This window comes from Phyllobates terribilis, unplaced genomic scaffold (assembly GCF_046119375.1).
Source record: "Phyllobates terribilis strain yellow unplaced genomic scaffold, ASM4611937v1 Scaffold_437__1_contigs__length_1545540, whole genome shotgun sequence".
NCBI classification, from domain to species: domain Eukaryota; kingdom Metazoa; phylum Chordata; class Amphibia; order Anura; family Dendrobatidae; genus Phyllobates; species Phyllobates terribilis.
The window spans coordinates 853,617-875,560 of NW_027363197.1; the positions used below are offsets into that span (position 1 = coordinate 853,617).

Consider the following 21,944-nt stretch of genomic DNA (forward strand, 5'->3'; position numbering starts at 1 on the left):
TATCTTCATCTTGCTGTATTCCCACCATTCTAGCAGATTTAAAAATTTTTGTTGTTTTGTTCTTAAATAATTAAAAAACGCTTTAAAATCTGTTCTTACCTTAGGATCTTGTAACAATGTTGTATTTAGCCTCCAAACTCCTCTTGCCTTGACAAGCCCAGGTAATTCTAACTCTGATAGCAACATCTTATGATCTGAAAAAATGTTTGGGATTAAGACAACAGATTTGACATTCACATATTGGGACATGAAAATAAAATCAATACGAGATTTAGAAGAAGAGTTCTCCCAAGTATAACCGGGATCATTACTACGGATCTCTTTCCAGGAGTCTCTAAGAAAAAAATCAGTTAACAAATCCTTTAGTTGTTTCTCTGTTTTGTCTTTTTTAGGAACGGTGGAACTCCCGCTTCTCCCTTCACCAGGCAAGACACAATTGAAATCCCCACAGAACATCAGAGGCGATGAACCAGGTAGGTAATATTGCACATCTTCAAACAACTGATGTCTCTCTTCCTTCACCGGAGAAGCATAAATGTTCAAAAGTCTAAAGTCCACACCTTTAAAACTAATATTTAAGAAAAGAGCACGTCCAGAAGAAATGTCCACAAAAGAGTTGATTTTAAAGTCATGCGACCTAAACAGCACTCCAATGCCAGAGGAACGATTTTCATTATCTCCGGACCAGATAGAGGGCCCATGAGGCCAATCTTTTCTTAAATCTGCATAATTCATATCAAAGTCAATGTTACATTCTTGCAAACAAAAGACATCACAGTCCACTGTTGACAGGTAGGAAAACAAAGCAGCCCTTCTTGTAGAGCCCCTTATACTCCTCACATTGAGCGAGGCTACTTTAATTGATGAGGTCATGATAGGATAGTTCAGGTCACACTACTGTCAGAATCAGACATAAAGCCCACCGATGTTAACGGGCTCTGCACTTCTGAGTCCGAAAAAGAAATGTTTATAGGGTCTGAAGGCCTTGGCTCCTCAGGAGGGGCAGCGGGAGCCATTGGCTTGTATTGCAGAAGACTTGGTTTTAATGGACACTTCTTGGAAGTCTCCCTGGCCACATTCTCATCAGACCTATCATCTGTTTTCCTTTTCCTACGAGTTTCCAGCTCCATTGCTTCTTCCTCCGAGCTAAATGTCCCGATTTCAGCAGAGGGACTCCCCTCCACCACCATATCACCCGGATCAGAATCAGCAGCCCAGTCCTTAGATGAAGCTTCCCTCCTCTCAGGACGGACAGGTTTCTCAGCTGGAGGTTTCTGCATAGACGTGGGCTTATGCGCAGCAGGAATAGGAGAACTGGCAGGTTTTCCCTGCGCAGCAGGCACTGAAGTGCTTGTGGACCCGCCTACAGGGGGTTGTGTTCGCACAGTAGATACAGGAGCACCGGTGGGACCCCCCTTAGCAGCAGGAGCAGGAGGGTTGGTTGGCTTCCTCTGTGCAGCAGGTGCAGACGTACCACCTGATGTACTAGCAGGCTTGGTCTGTGGAGCAGGTACTGGAGAGCTAGAAGACTGCCCCCGCGCTGTAGACGCACCCGCAGGAGCAGGAACAGCAGAGGGTTGCCTCTGCCCCCCGGGAGCAGATGGAGGCACACGGGCAGGTTGCTTTGCCAGCGTTTCAGCATAGGTTTCCGCCTTTTTCTTCAAAGGACACTCCCGGAAGGAGTGACCTGGGACCCGGCAGATGTTGCACACCATCTCATTGGTACAGTCCATTGTGGCATGTCCATGCTTGTAGCACTTCTTACAGATTGCCACCTCCTCCTTGCAGTTCTCATAAGTGTGACCGAAACACATGCATTTCCGGCAGAAGAGGGGCATGTCCGGGTAGAAGAGGCGCCCCCGCTCCCTACCGATCAGGAAACTTGACGGAGGATGACGCTGACCACCAATGCCATTTGGATCTTCACAAAATTTAACAAAAAATTTATGCTTTCCCGTCCAGAGGTTTTCCTCATTCATGACCTTGTGGGAATACCGCAGTTCTGGGAAATAGTTTTGAAGAAAGCAAATAATATTAACTAAGGGAACATGAGGGTTGCTCATCTGAACCACGAGCGGCTTCTCTCCACCGGAGTAAAGGATGACAAAGGTGAGTCCTTTAAGATCCTCATCTGAAAGGTGCAGGTGTATCTGGCGGAAGAGGTTCTGGCACGCATACTCCGACTCCAGAGTCAAAGTGAAGGAACCGGGGCGATCTTGAAGGGCCAGGATGTCTTCCCTCTTTACTCCTAGGATCTCCAGCAGCACTCTCCTCACGAAAAACTTCAAGGTCATCTTCTCCTTGGATGCATCGTCCACTTCGATCTTGAAAGAGTTCTTGATGCGAAGGTCACCAGCTCTGGCATAGCGCACTGCGGCCGCTACTGCTGATGCCATCTTCAAAAGGTAGATAGGGTCGATCGCCTTCTTGGTTTCTTTGCGTATCTGCCCCCTAAAGCAGCATGAGGCTTAAGACGGCTTTTACACCGCCGATGCCTCAAGGCCAAGGGCACGATTGGCTTAGAATCCTTCTGGCAAGATGTGGTATCTTAGCCAAAAGGCCGAGAAGCGATAACCAGAATTGGTTTCAAACTACGGAGCCACCCAAGGATCCTGAAAAGTCCATTTGTGGAGATGAGCTCCTGGACTCCCGTTAAGAAGACATGTTGTCAACCTCTAGATCCCTTACATGCCTGCACTTTTCGGCTTGCTGCTGCTGCAATCCACGCGTTTTAGATCTGCATAACTCCACCTCTTTAAACACAGCACCTTCACCCCCTGCTGTTCCCACCCGCCTCAACACCGTTGGAAGGGAGGAGAACCAATTAAGGCGGGGGGTGGGGTGGAACGAGCAGCTGTCTACCCTTAGCAGGAGGGCTCCTGATTACATACCTCTCCTGCTGCTGCTGCTGCTGGCTGTCCAGCAGCAGACTGAAGGTGGCTGCTGCTGTGCACAGGTATATAAAGGCTCAGAGCCTATTATGACACGCGCAGCCAGCGTTCCATTGCCACATTCCATCTACTGCAGGCAGGATACCTGGCTGGCTGAATGTCGCTGAGAAGCTCACAGAGACCGCCATAAGCAACAGTTTAACAGAATGCCACAGACTAATCAACCAAACTTTTTGGGTTGGGTTCTCTTTTATAGTCTGCAGGCATTAAATGAAAGAAGTCAGTGTTCCAGCAGAAGGAGACAACGTTTCAGAAAAGGCATTGTAGCAAACCAAAAAAGAAATTTTAAGCGCAGCAGAGTAACCAGCGCACATACCTGTTAGCTCAGGTGAGTTTAAAAGGCTGCTGTTGATAACAAGGGCATTTGCTAAATAGATGGTGTGTGTGCAACAATATACTGAAAGGTCAATTATATTGTGCAGCTTATCTCACCACCTGTAGTTATTTAGGTGAAAGCTCCAAAATGCTTGCCTAATATGTCTGTTTATCCAAAAGGAAGTAAAAAGGGAGAGCTAGAAAGATAGCATTGCATCACATTACATGGCAATGCAATGCACAGTTGCTGAAGTTGAACCAAAATGAGCTTGTAATCTGGCTTCTGCAACTTTGAACATGAAAAATCCAATGAGGAGAAGAAAAGCAAAGCCAAAGAGTCCATCCCAAAATCCGACAAACAAGCAAAATGAACAAAAAACATTGAATTCAATTCTTTCTGATTTTAGAAACTGCATTAAAGAAGGGGTGCACCGGTCCTGGAGATACTGCAATACCAGGTCAATGCGTGGAGTGGACAGAGCAAGCTCTTTTTCCATCTCCCTGTTCTAAAAATCCATTTAATATATGGTCCCCAGATAGGGGACGTATCAGATATTAAACTGATAAGAACAGATACTACACTTGATCTTAGCCAAAAGGCCGAGAAGCGATAACCAGAATTGGTTTCAAACTACGGAGCCACCCAAGGATCCTGAAAAGTCCATTTGTGGAGATGAGCTCCTGGACTCCCGTTAAGAAGACATGTTGTCAACCTCTAGATCCCTTACATGCCTGCACTTTTCGGCTTGCTGCTGCTGCAATCCACGCGTTTTAGATCTGCATAACTCCACCTCTTTAAACACAGCACCTTCACCCCCTGCTGTTCCCACCCGCCTCAACACCGTTGGAAGGGAGGAGAACCAATTAAGGCGGGGGGTGGGGTGGAACGAGCAGCTGTCTACCCTTAGCAGGAGGGCTCCTGATTACATACCTCTCCTGCTGCTGCTGCTGCTGGCTGTCCAGCAGCAGACTGAAGGTGGCTGCTGCTGTGCACAGGTATATAAAGGCTCAGAGCCTATTATGACACGCGCAGCCAGCGTTCCATTGCCACATTCCATCTACTGCAGGCAGGATACCTGGCTGGCTGAATGTCGCTGAGAAGCTCACAGAGACCGCCATAAGCAACAGTTTAACAGAATGCCACAGACTAATCAACCAAACTTTTTGGGTTGGGTTCTCTTTTATAGTCTGCAGGCATTAAATGAAAGAAATCAGTGTTCCAGCAGAAGGAGACAACGTTTCAGAAAAGGCATTGTAGCAAACCAAAAAAGAAATTTTAAGCGCAGCAGAGTAACCAGCGCACATACCTGTTAGCTCAGGTGAGTTTAAAAGGCTGCTGTTGATAACAAGGGCATTTGCTAAATAGATGGTGTGTGTGCAACAATATACTGAAAGGTCAATTATATTGTGCAGCTTATCTCACCACCTGTAGTTATTTAGGTGAAAGCTCCAAAATGCTTGCCTAATATGTCTGTTTATCCAAAAGGAAGTAAAAAGGGAGAGCTAGAAAGATAGCATTGCATCACATTACATGGCAATGCAATGCACAGTTGCTGAAGTTGAACCAAAATGAGCTTGTAATCTGGCTTCTGCAACTTTGAACATGAAAAATCCAATGAGGAGAGGAAAAGCAAAGCCAAAGAGTCCATCCCAAAATCCGACAAACAAGCAAAATGAACAAAAAACATTGAATTCAATTCTTTCTGATTTTAGAAACTGCATTAAAGAAGGGGTGCACCGGTCCTGGAGATACTGCAATACCAGGTCAATGCGTGGAGTGGACAGAGCAAGCTCTTTTTCCATCTCCCTGTTCTAAAAATCCATTTAATATATGGTCCCCAGATAGGGGACGTATCAGATATTAAACTGATAAGAACAGATACTACACTTGATCTTAGCCAAAAGGCCGAGAAGCGATAACCAGAATTGGTTTCAAACTACGGAGCCACCCAAGGATCCTGAAAAGTCCATTTGTGGAGATGAGCTCCTGGACTCCCGTTAAGAAGACATGTTGTCAACCTCTAGATCCCTTACATGCCTGCACTTTTCGGCTTGCTGCTGCTGCGATCCACGCGTTTTAGATCTGCATAACTCCACCTCTTTAAACACAGCACCTTCACCCCCTGCTGTTCCCACCCGCCTCAACACCGTTGGAAGGGAGGAGAACCAATTAAGGCGGGGGGTGGGGTGGAACGAGCAGCTGTCTACCCTTAGCAGGAGGGCTCCTGATTACATACCTCTCCTGCTGCTGCTGCTGCTGGCTGTCCAGCAGCAGACTGAAGGTGGCTGCTGCTGTGCACAGGTATATAAAGGCTCAGAGCCTATTATGACACGCGCAGCCAGCGTTCCATTGCCACATTCCATCTACTGCAGGCAGGATACCTGGCTGGCTGAATGTCGCTGAGAAGCTCACAGAGACCGCCATAAGCAACAGTTTAACAGAATGCCACAGACTAATCAACCAAACTTTTTGGGTTGGGTTCTCTTTTATAGTCTGCAGGCATTAAATGAAAGAAGTCAGTGTTCCAGCAGAAGGAGACAACGTTTCAGAAAAGGCATTGTAGCAAACCAAAAAAGAAATTTTAAGCGCAGCAGAGTAACCAGCGCACATACCTGTTAGCTCAGGTGAGTTTAAAAGGCTGCTGTTGATAACAAGGGCATTTGCTAAATAGATGGTGTGTGTGCAACAATATACTGAAAGGTCAATTATATTGTGCAGCTTATCTCACCACCTGTAGTTATTTAGGTGAAAGCTCCAAAATGCTTGCCTAATATGTCTGTTTATCCAAAAGGAAGTAAAAAGGGAGAGCTAGAAAGATAGCATTGCATCACATTACATGGCAATGCAATGCACAGTTGCTGAAGTTGAACCAAAATGAGCTTGTAATCTGGCTTCTGCAACTTTGAACATGAAAAATCCAATGAGGAGAAGAAAAGCAAAGCCAAAGAGTCCATCCCAAAATCCGACAAACAAGCAAAATGAACAAAAAACATTGAATTCAATTCTTTCTGATTTTAGAAACTGCATTAAAGAAGGGGTGCACCGGTCCTGGAGATACTGCAATACCAGGTCAATGCGTGGAGTGGACAGAGCAAGCTCTTTTTCCATCTCCCTGTTCTAAAAATCCATTTAATATATGGTCCCCAGATAGGGGACGTATCAGATATTAAACTGATAAGAACAGATACTACACTTGATCTTAGCCAAAAGGCCGAGAAGCGATAACCAGAATTGGTTTCAAACTACGGAGCCACCCAAGGATCCTGAAAAGTCCATTTGTGGAGATGAGCTCCTGGACTCCCGTTAAGAAGACATGTTGTCAACCTCTAGATCCCTTACATGCCTGCACTTTTCGGCTTGCTGCTGCTGCAATCCACGCGTTTTAGATCTGCATAACTCCACCTCTTTAAACACAGCACCTTCACCCCCTGCTGTTCCCACCCGCCTCAACACCGTTGGAAGGGAGGAGAACCAATTAAGGCGGGGGGTGGGGTGGAACGAGCAGCTGTCTACCCTTAGCAGGAGGGCTCCTGATTACATACCTCTCCTGCTGCTGCTGCTGCTGGCTGTCCAGCAGCAGACTGAAGGTGGCTGCTGCTGTGCACAGGTATATAAAGGCTCAGAGCCTATTATGACACGCGCAGCCAGCGTTCCATTGCCACATTCCATCTACTGCAGGCAGGATACCTGGCTGGCTGAATGTCGCTGAGAAGCTCACAGAGACCGCCATAAGCAACAGTTTAACAGAATGCCACAGACTAATCAACCAAACTTTTTGGGTTGGGTTCTCTTTTATAGTCTGCAGGCATTAAATGAAAGAAGTCAGTGTTCCAGCAGACGGAGACAACGTTTCAGAAAAGGCATTGTAGCAAACCAAAAAAGAAATTTTAAGCGCAGCAGAGTAACCAGCGCACATACCTGTTAGCTCAGGTGAGTTTAAAAGGCTGCTGTTGATAACAAGGGCATTTGCTAAATAGATGGTGTGTGTGCAACAATATACTGAAAGGTCAATTATATTGTGCAGCTTATCTCACCACCTGTAGTTATTTAGGTGAAAGCTCCAAAATGCTTGCCTAATATGTCTGTTTATCCAAAAGGAAGTAAAAAGGGAGAGCTAGAAAGATAGCATTGCATCACATTACATGGCAATGCAATGCACAGTTGCTGAAGTTGAACCAAAATGAGCTTGTAATCTGGCTTCTGCAACTTTGAACATGAAAAATCCAATGAGGAGAGGAAAAGCAAAGCCAAAGAGTCCATCCCAAAATCCGACAAACAAGCAAAATGAACAAAAAACATTGAATTCAATTCTTTCTGATTTTAGAAACTGCATTAAAGAAGGGGTGCACCGGTCCTGGAGATACTGCAATACCAGGTCAATGCGTGGAGTGGACAGAGCAAGCTCTTTTTCCATCTCCCTGTTCTAAAAATCCATTTAATATATGGTCCCCAGATAGGGGACGTATCAGATATTAAACTGATAAGAACAGATACTACACTTGATCTTAGCCAAAAGGCCGAGAAGCGATAACCAGAATTGGTTTCAAACTACGGAGCCACCCAAGGATCCTGAAAAGTCCATTTGTGGAGATGAGCTCCTGGACTCCCGTTAAGAAGACATGTTGTCAACCTCTAGATCCCTTACATGCCTGCACTTTTCGGCTTGCTGCTGCTGCGATCCACGCGTTTTAGATCTGCATAACTCCACCTCTTTAAACACAGCACCTTCACCCCCTGCTGTTCCCACCCGCCTCAACACCGTTGGAAGGGAGGAGAACCAATTAAGGCGGGGGGTGGGGTGGAACGAGCAGCTGTCTACCCTTAGCAGGAGGGCTCCTGATTACATACCTCTCCTGCTGCTGCTGGCTGTCCAGCAGCAGACTGAAGGTGGCTGCTGCTGTGCACAGGTATATAAAGGCTCAGAGCCTATTATGACACGCGCAGCCAGCGTTCCATTGCCACATTCCATCTACTGCAGGCAGGATACCTGGCTGGCTGAATGTCGCTGAGAAGCTCACAGAGACCGCCATAAGCAACAGTTTAACAGAATGCCACAGACTAATCAACCAAACTTTTTGGGTTGGGTTCTCTTTTATAGTCTGCAGGCATTAAATGAAAGAAGTCAGTGTTCCAGCAGAAGGAGACAACGTTTCAGAAAAGGCATTGTAGCAAACCAAAAAAGAAATTTTAAGCGCAGCAGAGTAACCAGCGCACATACCTGTTAGCTCAGGTGAGTTTAAAAGGCTGCTGTTGATAACAAGGGCGTTTGCTAAATAGATGGTGTGTGTGCAACAATATACTGAAAGGTCAATTATATTGTGCAGCTTATCTCACCACCTGTAGTTATTTAGGTGAAAGCTCCAAAATGCTTGCCTAATATGTCTGTTTATCCAAAAGGAAGTAAAAAGGGAGAGCTAGAAAGATAGCATTGCATCACATTACATGGCAATGCAATGCACAGTTGCTGAAGTTGAACCAAAATGAGCTTGTAATCTGGCTTCTGCAACTTTGAACATGAAAAATCCAATGAGGAGAAGAAAAGCAAAGCCAAAGACTCCATCCCAAAATCCGACAAACAAGCAAAATGAACAAAAAACATTGAATTCAATTCTTTCTGATTTTAGAAACTGCATTAAAGAAGGGGTGCACCGGTCCTGGAGATACTGCAATACCAGGTCAATGCGTGGAGTGGACAGAGCAAGCTCTTTTTCCATCTCCCTGTTCTAAAAATCCATTTAATATATGGTCCCCAGATAGGGGACGTATCAGATATTAAACTGATAAGAACAGATTTTTTTTCGAAAGCCCGAATTCGTGTACAAAACCCGAGTGCGCTTAAAAAAGTGACAAGTGCCACAAAAAAAGTGCACTAGGATGCTGGTCTTCTTGAAACCCTCTCCAAAAGGAGAAGGGTCCCCCAAACCATTCCCCGTCCCTCCGAGCCAAAAGGCCACAGCGAGGAACAGGGACAAAAAGCCACCTCCAGCCGAAGCCAGAGGCGACCCAATCTTACCCCCAGCACCTGCCCGAGTTCTCACCCGAGCAAGGCACTGGGAGCCAAAGACTGTGCTCCCCTCCCGGAAGAGGGGAGCCAACAACGCTCTCCTCCCGAAAGAGGAGAGCCAGGGGGGTTCAGGGGGGAGCGGAACCTGATGGCCACACACTCCCCCCCTAGACCTGCCAAGAGAGGAACCCGTAAGGGAACCGCATCCCGACAAAATCCTAGTAGGACGTGACACACGTGAATAAGTGGACACACAGTGACAAAGAAATTAAATAAATAGTGAAGGTTTCACAGTATAATACTGCCCGGACCTTCGACCGGGAATTGAAAAATTCCCCATCCTAAGGCCAGAAGGCCCGGAATAAGGGTGTGTGCGAAGAAAGAAAATTTGAAGTGCTTGTGCAAATGTGCCATAAACTCAAGTGGGGTTCCCAATCCCAGTGAGTTAAGGCACCCCAGGGTCACCACTCCTGGGGCACTTCACACTTCGGGCTTTCGATCTTCCCCGGCCCAATGGCGTCGATCCTGGGGGGCCATGCTTTCCACCAGATGACTATATTAGCCACCTGGCGTACTAACAAGCGCCTAAACCCCAGTGTGCATAATGTATCAATCTACTAGGGCGGCCAACATCCAAAACCGCCTTTTCGAAAGATACTACACTTGATCTTAGCCAAAAGGCCGAGAAGCGATAACCAGAATTGGTTTCAAACTACGGAGCCACCCAAGGATCCTGAAAAGTCCATTTGTGGAGATGAGCTCCTGGACTCCCGTTAAGAAGACATGTTGTCAACCTCTAGATCCCTTACATGCCTGCACTTTTCGGCTTGCTGCTGCTGCGATCCACGCGTTTTAGATCTGCATAACTCCACCTCTTTAAACACAGCACCTTCACCCCCTGCTGTTCCCACCCGCCTCAACACCGTTGGAAGGGAGGAGAACCAATTAAGGCGGGGGGTGGGGTGGAACGAGCAGCTGTCTACCCTTAGCAGGAGGGCTCCTGATTACATACCTCTCCTGCTGCTGCTGCTGCTGGCTGTCCAGCAGCAGACTGAAGGTGGCTGCTGCTGTGCACAGGTATATAAAGGCTCAGAGCCTATTATGACACGCGCAGCCAGCGTTCCATTGCCACATTCCATCTACTGCAGGCAGGATACCTGGCTGGCTGAATGTCGCTGAGAAGCTCACAGAGACCGCCATAAGCAACAGTTTAACAGAATGCCACAGACTAATCAACCAAACTTTTTGGGTTGGGTTCTCTTTTATAGTCTGCAGGCATTAAATGAAAGAAGTCAGTGTTCCAGCAGAAGGAGACAACGTTTCAGAAAAGGCATTGTAGCAAACCAAAAAAGAAATTTTAAGCGCAGCAGAGTAACCAGCGCACATACCTGTTAGCTCAGGTGAGTTTAAAAGGCTGCTGTTGATAACAAGGGCATTTGCTAAATAGATGGTGTGTGTGCAACAATATACTGAAAGGTCAATTATATTGTGCAGCTTATCTCACCACCTGTAGTTATTTAGGTGAAAGCTCCAAAATGCTTGCCTAATATGTCTGTTTATCCAAAAGGAAGTAAAAAGGGAGAGCTAGAAAGATAGCATTGCATCACATTACATGGCAATGCAATGCACAGTTGCTGAAGTTGAACCAAAATGAGCTTGTAATCTGGCTTCTGCAACTTTGAACATGAAAAATCCAATGAGGAGAAGAAAAGCAAAGCCAAAGAGTCCATCCCAAAATCCGACAAACAAGCAAAATGAACAAAAAACATTGAATTCAATTCTTTCTGATTTTAGAAACTGCATTAAAGAAGGGGTGCACCGGTCCTGGAGATACTGCAATACCAGGTCAATGCGTGGAGTGGACAGAGCAAGCTCTTTTTCCATCTCCCTGTTCTAAAAATCCATTTAATATATGGTCCCCAGATAGGGGACGTATCAGATATTAAACTGATAAGAACAGATACTACACTTGATCTTAGCCAAAAGGCCGAGAAGCGATAACCAGAATTGGTTTCAAACTACGGAGCCACCCAAGGATCCTGAAAAGTCCATTTGTGGAGATGAGCTCCTGGACTCCCGTTAAGAAGACATGTTGTCAACCTCTAGATCCCTTACATGCCTGCACTTTTCGGCTTGCTGCTGCTGCAATCCACGCGTTTTAGATCTGCATAACTCCACCTCTTTAAACACAGCACCTTCACCCCCTGCTGTTCCCACCCGCCTCAACACCGTTGGAAGGGAGGAGAACCAATTAAGGCGGGGGGTGGGGTGGAACGAGCAGCTGTCTACCCTTAGCAGGAGGGCTCCTGATTACATACCTCTCCTGCTGCTGCTGCTGCTGGCTGTCCAGCAGCAGACTGAAGGTGGCTGCTGCTGTGCACAGGTATATAAAGGCTCAGAGCCTATTATGACACGCGCAGCCAGCGTTCCATTGCCACATTCCATCTACTGCAGGCAGGATACCTGGCTGGCTGAATGTCGCTGAGAAGCTCACAGAGACCGCCATAAGCAACAGTTTAACAGAATGCCACAGACTAATCAACCAAACTTTTTGGGTTGGGTTCTCTTTTATAGTCTGCAGGCATTAAATGAAAGAAGTCAGTGTTCCAGCAGAAGGAGACAACGTTTCAGAAAAGGCATTGTAGCAAACCAAAAAAGAAATTTTAAGCGCAGCAGAGTAACCAGCGCACATACCTGTTAGCTCAGGTGAGTTTAAAAGGCTGCTGTTGATAACAAGGGCATTTGCTAAATAGATGGTGTGTGTGCAACAATATACTGAAAGGTCAATTATATTGTGCAGCTTATCTCACCACCTGTAGTTATTTAGGTGAAAGCTCCAAAATGCTTGCCTAATATGTCTGTTTATCCAAAAGGAAGTAAAAAGGGAGAGCTAGAAAGATAGCATTGCATCACATTACATGGCAATGCAATGCACAGTTGCTGAAGTTGAACCAAAATGAGCTTGTAATCTGGCTTCTGCAACTTTGAACATGAAAAATCCAATGAGGAGAAGAAAAGCAAAGCCAAAGAGTCCATCCCAAAATCCGACAAACAAGCAAAATGAACAAAAAACATTGAATTCAATTCTTTCTGATTTTAGAAACTGCATTAAAGAAGGGGTGCACCGGTCCTGGAGATACTGCAATACCAGGTCAATGCGTGGAGTGGACAGAGCAAGCTCTTTTTCCATCTCCCTGTTCTAAAAATCCATTTAATATATGGTCCCCAGATAGGGGACGTATCAGATATTAAACTGATAAGAACAGATACTACACTTGATCTTAGCCAAAAGGCCGAGAAGCGATAACCAGAATTGGTTTCAAACTACGGAGCCACCCAAGGATCCTGAAAAGTCCATTTGTGGAGATGAGCTCCTGGACTCCCGTTAAGAAGACATGTTGTCAACCTCTAGATCCCTTACATGCCTGCACTTTTCGGCTTGCTGCTGCTGCAATCCACGCGTTTTAGATCTGCATAACTCCACCTCTTTAAACACAGCACCTTCACCCCCTGCTGTTCCCACCCGCCTCAACACCGTTGGAAGGGAGGAGAACCAATTAAGGCGGGGGGGGGTGGAACGAGCAGCTGTCTACCCTTAGCAGGAGGGCTCCTGATTACATACCTCTCCTGCTGCTGCTGCTGCTGGCTGTCCAGCAGCAGACTGAAGGTGGCTGCTGCTGTGCACAGGTATATAAAGGCTCAGAGCCTATTATGACACGCGCAGCCAGCGTTCCATTGCCACATTCCATCTACTGCAGGCAGGATACCTGGCTGGCTGAATGTCGCTGAGAAGCTCACAGAGACCGCCATAAGCAACAGTTTAACAGAATGCCACAGACTAATCAACCAAACTTTTTGGGTTGGGTTCTCTTTTATAGTCTGCAGGCATTAAATGAAAGAAGTCAGTGTTCCAGCAGAAGGAGACAACGTTTCAGAAAAGGCATTGTAGCAAACCAAAAAAGAAATTTTAAGCGCAGCAGAGTAACCAGCGCACATACCTGTTAGCTCAGGTGAGTTTAAAAGGCTGCTGTTGATAACAAGGGCATTTGCTAAATAGATGGTGTGTGTGCAACAATATACTGAAAGGTCAATTATATTGTGCAGCTTATCTCACCACCTGTAGTTATTTAGGTGAAAGCTCCAAAATGCTTGCCTAATATGTCTGTTTATCCAAAAGGAAGTAAAAAGGGAGAGCTAGAAAGATAGCATTGCATCACATTACATGGCAATGCAATGCACAGTTGCTGAAGTTGAACCAAAATGAGCTTGTAATCTGGCTTCTGCAACTTTGAACATGAAAAATCCAATGAGGAGAAGAAAAGCAAAGCCAAAGAGTCCATCCCAAAATCCGACAAACAAGCAAAATGAACAAAAAACATTGAATTCAATTCTTTCTGATTTTAGAAACTGCATTAAAGAAGGGGTGCACCGGTCCTGGAGATACTGCAATACCAGGTCAATGCGTGGAGTGGACAGAGCAAGCTCTTTTTCCATCTCCCTGTTCTAAAAATCCATTTAATATATGGTCCCCAGATAGGGGACGTATCAGATATTAAACTGATAAGAACAGATACTACACTTGATCTTAGCCAAAAGGCCGAGAAGCGATAACCAGAATTGGTTTCAAACTACGGAGCCACCCAAGGATCCTGAAAAGTCCATTTGTGGAGATGAGCTCCTGGACTCCCGTTAAGAAGACATGTTGTCAACCTCTAGATCCCTTACATGCCTGCACTTTTCGGCTTGCTGCTGCTGCGATCCACGCGTTTTAGATCTGCATAACTCCACCTCTTTAAACACAGCACCTTCACCCCCTGCTGTTCCCACCCGCCTCAACACCGTTGGAAGGGAGGAGAACCAATTAAGGCGGGGGGTGGGGTGGAACGAGCAGCTGTCTACCCTTAGCAGGAGGGCTCCTGATTACATACCTCTCCTGCTGCTGCTGCTGCTGGCTGTCCAGCAGCAGACTGAAGGTGGCTGCTGCTGTGCACAGGTATATAAAGGCTCAGAGCCTATTATGACACGCGCAGCCAGCGTTCCATTGCCACATTCCATCTACTGCAGGCAGGATACCTGGCTGGCTGAATGTCGCTGAGAAGCTCACAGAGACCGCCATAAGCAACAGTTTAACAGAATGCCACAGACTAATCAACCAAACTTTTTGGGTTGGGTTCTCTTTTATAGTCTGCAGGCATTAAATGAAAGAAGTCAGTGTTCCAGCAGAAGGAGACAACGTTTCAGAAAAGGCATTGTAGCAAACCAAAAAAGAAATTTTAAGCGCAGCAGAGTAACCAGCGCACATACCTGTTAGCTCAGGTGAGTTTAAAAGGCTGCTGTTGATAACAAGGGCATTTGCTAAATAGATGGTGTGTGTGCAACAATATACTGAAAGGTCAATTATATTGTGCAGCTTATCTCACCACCTGTAGTTATTTAGGTGAAAGCTCCAAAATGCTTGCCTAATATGTCTGTTTATCCAAAAGGAAGTAAAAAGGGAGAGCTAGAAAGATAGCATTGCATCACATTACATGGCAATGCAATGCACAGTTGCTGAAGTTGAACCAAAATGAGCTTGTAATCTGGCTTCTGCAACTTTGAACATGAAAAATCCAATGAGGAGAAGAAAAGCAAAGCCAAAGAGTCCATCCCAAAATCCGACAAACAAGCAAAATGAACAAAAAACATTGAATTCAATTCTTTCTGATTTTAGAAACTGCATTAAAGAAGGGGTGCACCGGTCCTGGAGATACTGCAATACCAGGTCAATGCGTGGATTGGACAGAGCAAGCTCTTTTTCCATCTCCCTGTTCTAAAAATCCATTTAATATATGGTCCCCAGATAGGGGACGTATCAGATATTAAACTGATAAGAACAGATTTTTTTTTGATTGAAGCTGCATCCAAGGCACTGAAAAATGTGACCGAAGTCACACCAAAACAGCGCACGAGGCGAGGATTCATGTGGACCCTTCCCGGAGGAGAGGGTCCCCAATAAACCATCCCCATCCCTCCGAGCCAGAAGGCCACAGCGAGGGTCAGGGATCTCCGATGCTCTCCCTAGCCGAAGCCGGAGAAGAGCCGTTTTCGTGCTCCCAGCTTCCATCTAGGCTGCCACCCTAGTGGAGCTGGAGCCTGTGTTGGTTTCTCAGCCCAAAGCTGACCGGACCTCCGACCGGGTTTATAAAAATTCCCCTTCCTAGCCCGGAGGCCAGGAATAGGGGGGGTTGCTCAGAAAGTATGATTGGCAAAGGTGCGGCGTGCTACGAAGCCAAGTCTTTCTGGGGTTCCCAGTCCCAGTAAGCTTGGACTCCCACCAGGGCGCCTACTCCTGGGGCACATTGCTCCAAAGCCCTCACACTTACCCAGCCTAGTGACTTCGATCCTGGAGGGCCATGTTTTCCATCAGATAACTCTATGAGACACCTGGCGTACTAACAAGTGCACCAAACCAGTGTGTAATATGCATCAATTTACTAGGGCAGCCCAAGGACAAAACTGCCTTTTCAAAAGATACTACACTTGATCTTAGCCAAAAGGCCGAGAAGCGATAACCAGAATTGGTTTCAAACTACGGAGCCACCCAAGGATCCTGAAAAGTCCATTTGTGGAGATGAGCTCCTGGACTCCCGTTAAGAAGACATGTTGTCAACCTCTAGATCCCTTACATGCCTGCACTTTTCGGCTTGCTGCTGCTGCAATCCACGCGTTTTAGATCTGCATAACTCCACCTCTTTAAACACAGCACCTTCACCCCCTGCTGTTCCCACCCGCCTCAACACCGTTGGAAGGGAGGAGAACCAATTAAGGCGGGGGGTGGGGTGGAACGAGCAGCTGTCTACCCTTAGCAGGAGGGCTCCTGATTACATACCTCTCCTGCTGCTGCTGCTGCTGGCTGTCCAGCAGCAGACTGAAGGTGGCTGCTGCTGTGCACAGGTATATAAAGGCTCAGAGCCTATTATGACACGCGCAGCCAGCGTTCCATTGCCACATTCCATCTACTGCAGGCAGGATACCTGGCTGGCTGAATGTCGCTGAGAAGCTCACAGAGACCGCCATAAGCAACAGTTTAACAGAATGCCACAGACTAATCAACCAAACTTTTTGGGTTGGGTTCTCTTTTATAGTCTGCAGGCATTAAATGAAAGAAGTCAGTGTTCCAGCAGAAGGAGACAACGTTTCAGAAAAGGCATTGTAGCAAACCAAAAAAGAAATTTTAAGCGCAGCAGAGTAACCAGCGCACATACCTGTTAGCTCAGGTGAGTTTAAAAGGCTGCTGTTGATAACAAGGGCATTTGCTAAATAGATGGTGTGTGTGCAACAATATACTGAAAGGTCAATTATATTGTGCAGCTTATCTCACCACCTGTAGTTATTTAGGTGAAAGCTCCAAAATGCTTGCCTAATATGTCTGTTTATCCAAAAGGAAGTAAAAAGGGAGAGCTAGAAAGATAGCATTGCATCACATTACATGGCAATGCAATGCACAGTTGCTGAAGTTGAACCAAAATGAGCTTGTAATCTGGCTTCTGCAACTTTGAACATGAAAAATCCAATGAGGAGAAGAAAAGCAAAGCCAAAGAGTCCATCCCAAAATCCGACAAACAAGCAAAATGAACAAAAAACATTGAATTCAATTCTTTCTGATTTTAGAAACTGCATTAAAGAAGGGGTGCACCGGTCCTGGAGATACTGCAATACCAGGTCAATGCGTGGAGTGGACAGAGCAAGCTCTTTTTCCATCTCCCTGTTCTAAAAATCCATTTAATATATGGTCCCCAGATAAGGGACGTATCAGATATTAAACTGATAAGAACAGATACTACACTTGATCTTAGCCAAAAGGCCGAGAAGCGATAACCAGAATTGGTTTCAAACTACGGAGCCACCCAAGGATCCTGAAAAGTCCATTTGTGGAGATGAGCTCCTGGACTCCCGTTAAGAAGACATGTTGTCAACCTCTAGATCCCTTACATGCCTGCACTTTTCGGCTTGCTGCTGCTGCAATCCACGCGTTTTAGATCTGCATAACTCCACCTCTTTAAACACAGCACCTTCACCCCCTGCTGTTCCCACCCGCCTCAACACCGTTGGAAGGGAGGAGAACCAATTAAGGCGGGGGGTGGGGTGGAACGAGCAGCTGTCTACCCTTAGCAGGAGGGCTCCTGATTACATACCTCTCCTGCTGCTGCTGCTGCTGGCTGTCCAGCAGCAGACTGAAGGTGGCTGCTGCTGTGCACAGGTATATAAAGGCTCAGAGCCTATTATGACACGCGCAGCCAGCGTTCCATTGCCACATTCCATCTACTGCAGGCAGGATACCTGGCTGGCTGAATGTCGCTGAGAAGCTCACAGAGACCGCCATAAGCAACAGTTTAACAGAATGCCACAGACTAATCAACCAAACTTTTTGGGTTGGGTTCTCTTTTATAGTCTGCAGGCATTAAATGAAAGAAGTCAGTGTTCCAGCAGAAGGAGACAACGTTTCAGAAAAGGCATTGTAGCAAACCAAAAAAGAAATTTTAAGCGCAGCAGAGTAACCAGCGCACATACCTGTTAGCTCAGGTGAGTTTAAAAGGCTGCTGTTGATAACAAGGGCATTTGCTAAATAGATGGTGTGTGTGCAACAATATACTGAAAGGTCAATTATATTGTGCAGCTTATCTCACCACCTGTAGTTATTTAGGTGAAAGCTCCAAAATGCTTGCCTAATATGTCTGTTTATCCAAAAGGAAGTAAAAAGGGAGAGCTAGAAAGATAGCATTGCATCACATTACATGGCAATGCAATGCACAGTTGCTGAAGTTGAACCAAAATGAGCTTGTAATCTGGCTTCTGCAACTTTGAACATGAAAAATCCAATGAGGAGAAGAAAAGCAAAGCCAAAGAGTCCATCCCAAAATCCGACAAACAAGCAAAATGAACAAAAAACATTGAATTCAATTCTTTCTGATTTTAGAAACTGCATTAAAGAAGGGGTGCACCGGTCCTGGAGATACTGCAATACCAGGTCAATGCGTGGAGTGGACAGAGCAAGCTCTTTTTCCATCTCCCTGTTCTAAAAATCCATTTAATATATGGTCCCCAGATAGGGGACGTATCAGATATTAAACTGATAAGAACAGATACTACACTTGATCTTAGCCAAAAGGCCGAGAAGCGATAACCAGAATTGGTTTCAAACTACGGAGCCACCCAAGGATCCTGAAAAGTCCATTTGTGGAGATGAGCTCCTGGACTCCCGTTAAGAAGACATGTTGTCAACCTCTAGATCCCTTACATGCCTGCACTTTTCGGCTTGCTGCTGCTGCAATCCACGCGTTTTAGATCTGCATAACTCCACCTCTTTAAACACAGCACCTTCACCCCCTGCTGTTCCCACCCGCCTCAACACCGTTGGAAGGGAGGAGAACCAATTAAGGCGGGGGGTGGGGTGGAACGAGCAGCTGTCTACCCTTAGCAGGAGGGCTCCTGATTACATACCTCTCCTGCTGCTGCTGCTGCTGGCTGTCCAGCAGCAGACTGAAGGTGGCTGCTGCTGTGCACAGGTATATAAAGGCTCAGAGCCTATTATGACACGCGCAGCCAGCGTTCCATTGCCACATTCCATCTACTGCAGGCAGGATACCTGGCTGGCTGAATGTCGCTGAGAAGCTCACAGAGACCGCCATAAGCAACAGTTTAACAGAATGCCACAGACTAATCAACCAAACTTTTTGGGTTGGGTTCTCTTTTATAGTCTGCAGGCATTAAATGAAAGAAGTCAGTGTTCCAGCAGAAGGAGACAACGTTTCAGAAAAGGCATTGTAGCAAACCAAAAAAGAAATTTTAAGCGCAGCAGAGTAACCAGCGCACATACCTGTTAGCTCAGGTGAGTTTAAAAGGCTGCTGTTGATAACAAGGGCATTTGCTAAATAGATGGTGTGTGTGCAACAATATACTGAAAGGTCAATTATATTGTGCAGCTTATCTCACCACCTGTAGTTATTTAGGTGAAAGCTCCAAAATGCTTGCCTAATATGTCTGTTTATCCAAAAGGAAGTAAAAAGGGAGAGCTAGAAAGATAGCATTGCATCACATTACATGGCAATGCAATGCACAGTTGCTGAAGTTGAACCAAAATGAGCTTGTAATCTGGCTTCTGCAACTTTGAACATGAAAAATCCAATGAGGAGAAGAAAAGCAAAGCCAAAGAGTCCATCCCAAAATCCGACAAACAAGCAAAATGAACAAAAAACATTGAATTCAATTCTTTCTGATTTTAGAAACTGCATTAAAGAAGGGGTGCACCGGTCCTGGAGATACTGCAATACCAGGTCAATGCGTGGAGTGGACAGAGCAAGCTCTTTTTCCATCTCCCTGTTCTAAAAATCCATTTAATATATGGTCCCCAGATAGGGGACGTATCAGATATTAAACTGATAAGAACAGATACTACACTTGATCTTAGCCAAAAGGCCGAGAAGCGATAACCAGAATTGGTTTCAAACTACGGAGCCACCCAAGGATCCTGAAAAGTCCATTTGTGGAGATGAGCTCCTGGACTCCCGTTAAGAAGACATGTTGTCAACCTCTAGATCCCTTACATGCCTGCACTTTTCGGCTTGCTGCTGCTGCAATCCACGCGTTTTAGATCTGCATAACTCCACCTCTTTAAACACAGCACCTTCACCCCCTGCTGTTCCCACCCGCCTCAACACCGTTGGAAGGGAGGAGAACCAATTAAGGCGGGGGGTGGGGTGGAACGAGCAGCTGTCTACCCTTAGCAGGAGGGCTCCTGATTACATACCTCTCCTGCTGCTGCTGCTGCTGGCTGTCCAGCAGCAGACTGAAGGTGGCTGCTGCTGTGCACAGGTATATAAAGGCTCAGAGCCTATTATGTAACGCGCAGCCAGCGTTCCATTGCCACATTCCATCTACTGCAGGCAGGATACCTGGCTGGCTGAATGTCGCTGAGAAGCTCACAGAGACCGCCATAAGCAACAGTTTAACAGAATGCCACAGACTAATCAACCAAACATTTTGGGTTGGGTTCTCTTTTATAGTCTGCAGGCATTAAATGAAAGAAGTCAGTGTTCCAGCAGAAGGAGACAACGTTTCAGAAAAGGCATTGTAGCAAACCAAAAAAGAAATTTTAAGCGCAGCAGAGTAACCAGCGCACATACCTGTTAGCTCAGGTGAGTTTAAAAGGCTGCTGTTGATAACAAGGGCATTTGCTAAATAGATGGTGTGTGTGCAACAATATACTGAAAGGTCAATTATATTGTGCAGCTTATCTCACCACCTGTAGTTATTTAGGTGAAAGCTCCAAAATGCTTGCCTAATATGTCTGTTTATCCAAAAGGAAGTAAAAAGGGAGAGCTAGAAAGATAGCATTGCATCACATTACATGGCAATGCAATGCACAGTTGCTGAAGTTGAACCAAAATGAGCTTGTAATCTGGCTTCTGCAACTTTGAACATGAAAAATCCAATGAGGAGAAGAAAAGCAAAGCCAAAGAGTCCATCCCAAAATCCGACAAACAAGCAAAATGAACAAAAAACATTGAATTCAATTCTTTCTGATTTTAGAAACTGCATTAAAGAAGGGGTGCACCGGTCCTGGAGATACTGCAATACCAGGTCAATGCGTGGAGTGGACAGAGCAAGCTCTTTTTCCATCTCCCTGTTCTAAAAATCCATTTAATATATGGTCCCCAGATAGGGGACGTATCAGATATTAAACTGATAAGAACAGATACTACACTTGATCTTAGCCAAAAGGCCGAGAAGCGATAACCAGAATTGGTTTCAAACTACGGAGCCACCCAAGGATCCTGAAAAGTCCATTTGTGGAGATGAGCTCCTGGACTCCCGTTAAGAAGACATGTTGTCAACCTCTAGATCCCTTACATGCCTGCACTTTTCGGCTTGCTGCTGCTGCAATCCACGCGTTTTAGATCTGCATAACTCCACCTCTTTAAACACAGCACCTTCACCCCCTGCTGTTCCCACCCGCCTCAACACCGTTGGAAGGGAGGAGAACCAATTAAGGCGGGGGGTGGGGTGGAACGAGCAGCTGTCTACCCTTAGCAGGAGGGCTCCTGAATACATACCTCTCCTGCTGCTGCTGCTGCTGGCTGTCCAGCAGCAGACTGAAGGTGGCTGCTGCTGTGCACAGGTATATAAAGGCTCAGAGCCTATTATGACACGCGCAGCCAGCGTTCCATTGCCACATTCCATCTACTGCAGGCAGGATACCTGGCTGGCTGAATGTCGCTGAGAAGCTCACAGAGACCGCCATAAGCAACAGTTTAACAGAATGCCACAGACTAATCAACCAAACTTTTTGGGTTGGGTTCTCTTTTATAGTCTGCAGGCATTAAATGAAAGAAGTCAGTGTTCCAGCAGAAGGAGACAACATTTCAGAGAAGGCATTGTAGCAAACCAAAAAAGAAATTTTAAGCGCAGCAGAGTAACCAGCCCACATACCTGTTAGCTCAGGTGAGTTTAAAAGGCTGCTGTTGATAACAAGGGCATTTGCTAAATAGATGGTGTGTGTGCAACAATATACTGAAAGGTCAATTATATTGTGCAGCTTATCTCACCACCTGTAGTTATTTAGGTGAAAGCTCCAAAATGCTTGCCTAATATGTCTGTTTATCCAAAAGGAAGTAAAAAGGGAGAGCTAGAAAGA

At 45.9% G+C, this 21,944-nt stretch overlaps 12 non-coding genes and 3 pseudogenes across 12 annotated transcripts; all 15 read right to left on the reverse strand.

The window, feature by feature from the left end:
• Positions 1 to 3,687: 3,687 nt before the first annotated feature.
• Positions 3,688 to 3,878, reverse strand: LOC141228824 (U2 spliceosomal RNA). The gene has a single exon (XR_012295623.1). It is a non-coding gene; the product is annotated as a U2 spliceosomal RNA (small nuclear RNA).
• Positions 3,879 to 4,993: 1,115 nt separating this feature from the next.
• On the reverse strand, positions 4,994 to 5,184 carry LOC141228825 (U2 spliceosomal RNA). The gene has a single exon (XR_012295624.1). It is a non-coding gene; the product is annotated as a U2 spliceosomal RNA (small nuclear RNA).
• A 1,115-nt stretch (positions 5,185 to 6,299) lies between these two features.
• LOC141228827 (U2 spliceosomal RNA) lies at positions 6,300 to 6,490 on the reverse strand. The gene has a single exon (XR_012295626.1). It is a non-coding gene; the product is annotated as a U2 spliceosomal RNA (small nuclear RNA).
• Positions 6,491 to 7,605: 1,115 nt separating this feature from the next.
• Positions 7,606 to 7,796, reverse strand: LOC141228828 (U2 spliceosomal RNA). The gene has a single exon (XR_012295627.1). It is a non-coding gene; the product is annotated as a U2 spliceosomal RNA (small nuclear RNA).
• A 1,109-nt stretch (positions 7,797 to 8,905) lies between these two features.
• Positions 8,906 to 9,083, reverse strand: LOC141228412 (U2 spliceosomal RNA; annotated as a pseudogene).
• A 789-nt stretch (positions 9,084 to 9,872) lies between these two features.
• Positions 9,873 to 9,964, reverse strand: LOC141228522 (U2 spliceosomal RNA; annotated as a pseudogene).
• A 1,115-nt stretch (positions 9,965 to 11,079) lies between these two features.
• On the reverse strand, positions 11,080 to 11,270 carry LOC141228829 (U2 spliceosomal RNA). Its single transcript, XR_012295628.1, has one exon. It is a non-coding gene; the product is annotated as a U2 spliceosomal RNA (small nuclear RNA).
• Positions 11,271 to 12,385: 1,115 nt separating this feature from the next.
• Positions 12,386 to 12,576, reverse strand: LOC141228830 (U2 spliceosomal RNA). Its single transcript, XR_012295629.1, has one exon. It is a non-coding gene; the product is annotated as a U2 spliceosomal RNA (small nuclear RNA).
• Positions 12,577 to 13,689: 1,113 nt separating this feature from the next.
• Positions 13,690 to 13,880, reverse strand: LOC141228831 (U2 spliceosomal RNA). Its single transcript, XR_012295630.1, has one exon. It is a non-coding gene; the product is annotated as a U2 spliceosomal RNA (small nuclear RNA).
• Positions 13,881 to 14,995: 1,115 nt separating this feature from the next.
• On the reverse strand, positions 14,996 to 15,180 carry LOC141228370 (U2 spliceosomal RNA). Its single transcript, XR_012295280.1, has one exon. It is a non-coding gene; the product is annotated as a U2 spliceosomal RNA (small nuclear RNA).
• Positions 15,181 to 15,704: 524 nt separating this feature from the next.
• LOC141228481 (U2 spliceosomal RNA) lies at positions 15,705 to 15,820 on the reverse strand (annotated as a pseudogene).
• A 1,115-nt stretch (positions 15,821 to 16,935) lies between these two features.
• Positions 16,936 to 17,126, reverse strand: LOC141228218 (U2 spliceosomal RNA). Its single transcript, XR_012295137.1, has one exon. It is a non-coding gene; the product is annotated as a U2 spliceosomal RNA (small nuclear RNA).
• A 1,115-nt stretch (positions 17,127 to 18,241) lies between these two features.
• LOC141228833 (U2 spliceosomal RNA) lies at positions 18,242 to 18,432 on the reverse strand. The gene has a single exon (XR_012295632.1). It is a non-coding gene; the product is annotated as a U2 spliceosomal RNA (small nuclear RNA).
• Positions 18,433 to 19,547: 1,115 nt separating this feature from the next.
• Positions 19,548 to 19,738, reverse strand: LOC141228835 (U2 spliceosomal RNA). Its single transcript, XR_012295633.1, has one exon. It is a non-coding gene; the product is annotated as a U2 spliceosomal RNA (small nuclear RNA).
• Positions 19,739 to 20,853: 1,115 nt separating this feature from the next.
• LOC141228836 (U2 spliceosomal RNA) lies at positions 20,854 to 21,044 on the reverse strand. Its single transcript, XR_012295634.1, has one exon. It is a non-coding gene; the product is annotated as a U2 spliceosomal RNA (small nuclear RNA).
• Between the last annotated feature and the right edge of the window lie 900 nt (positions 21,045 to 21,944).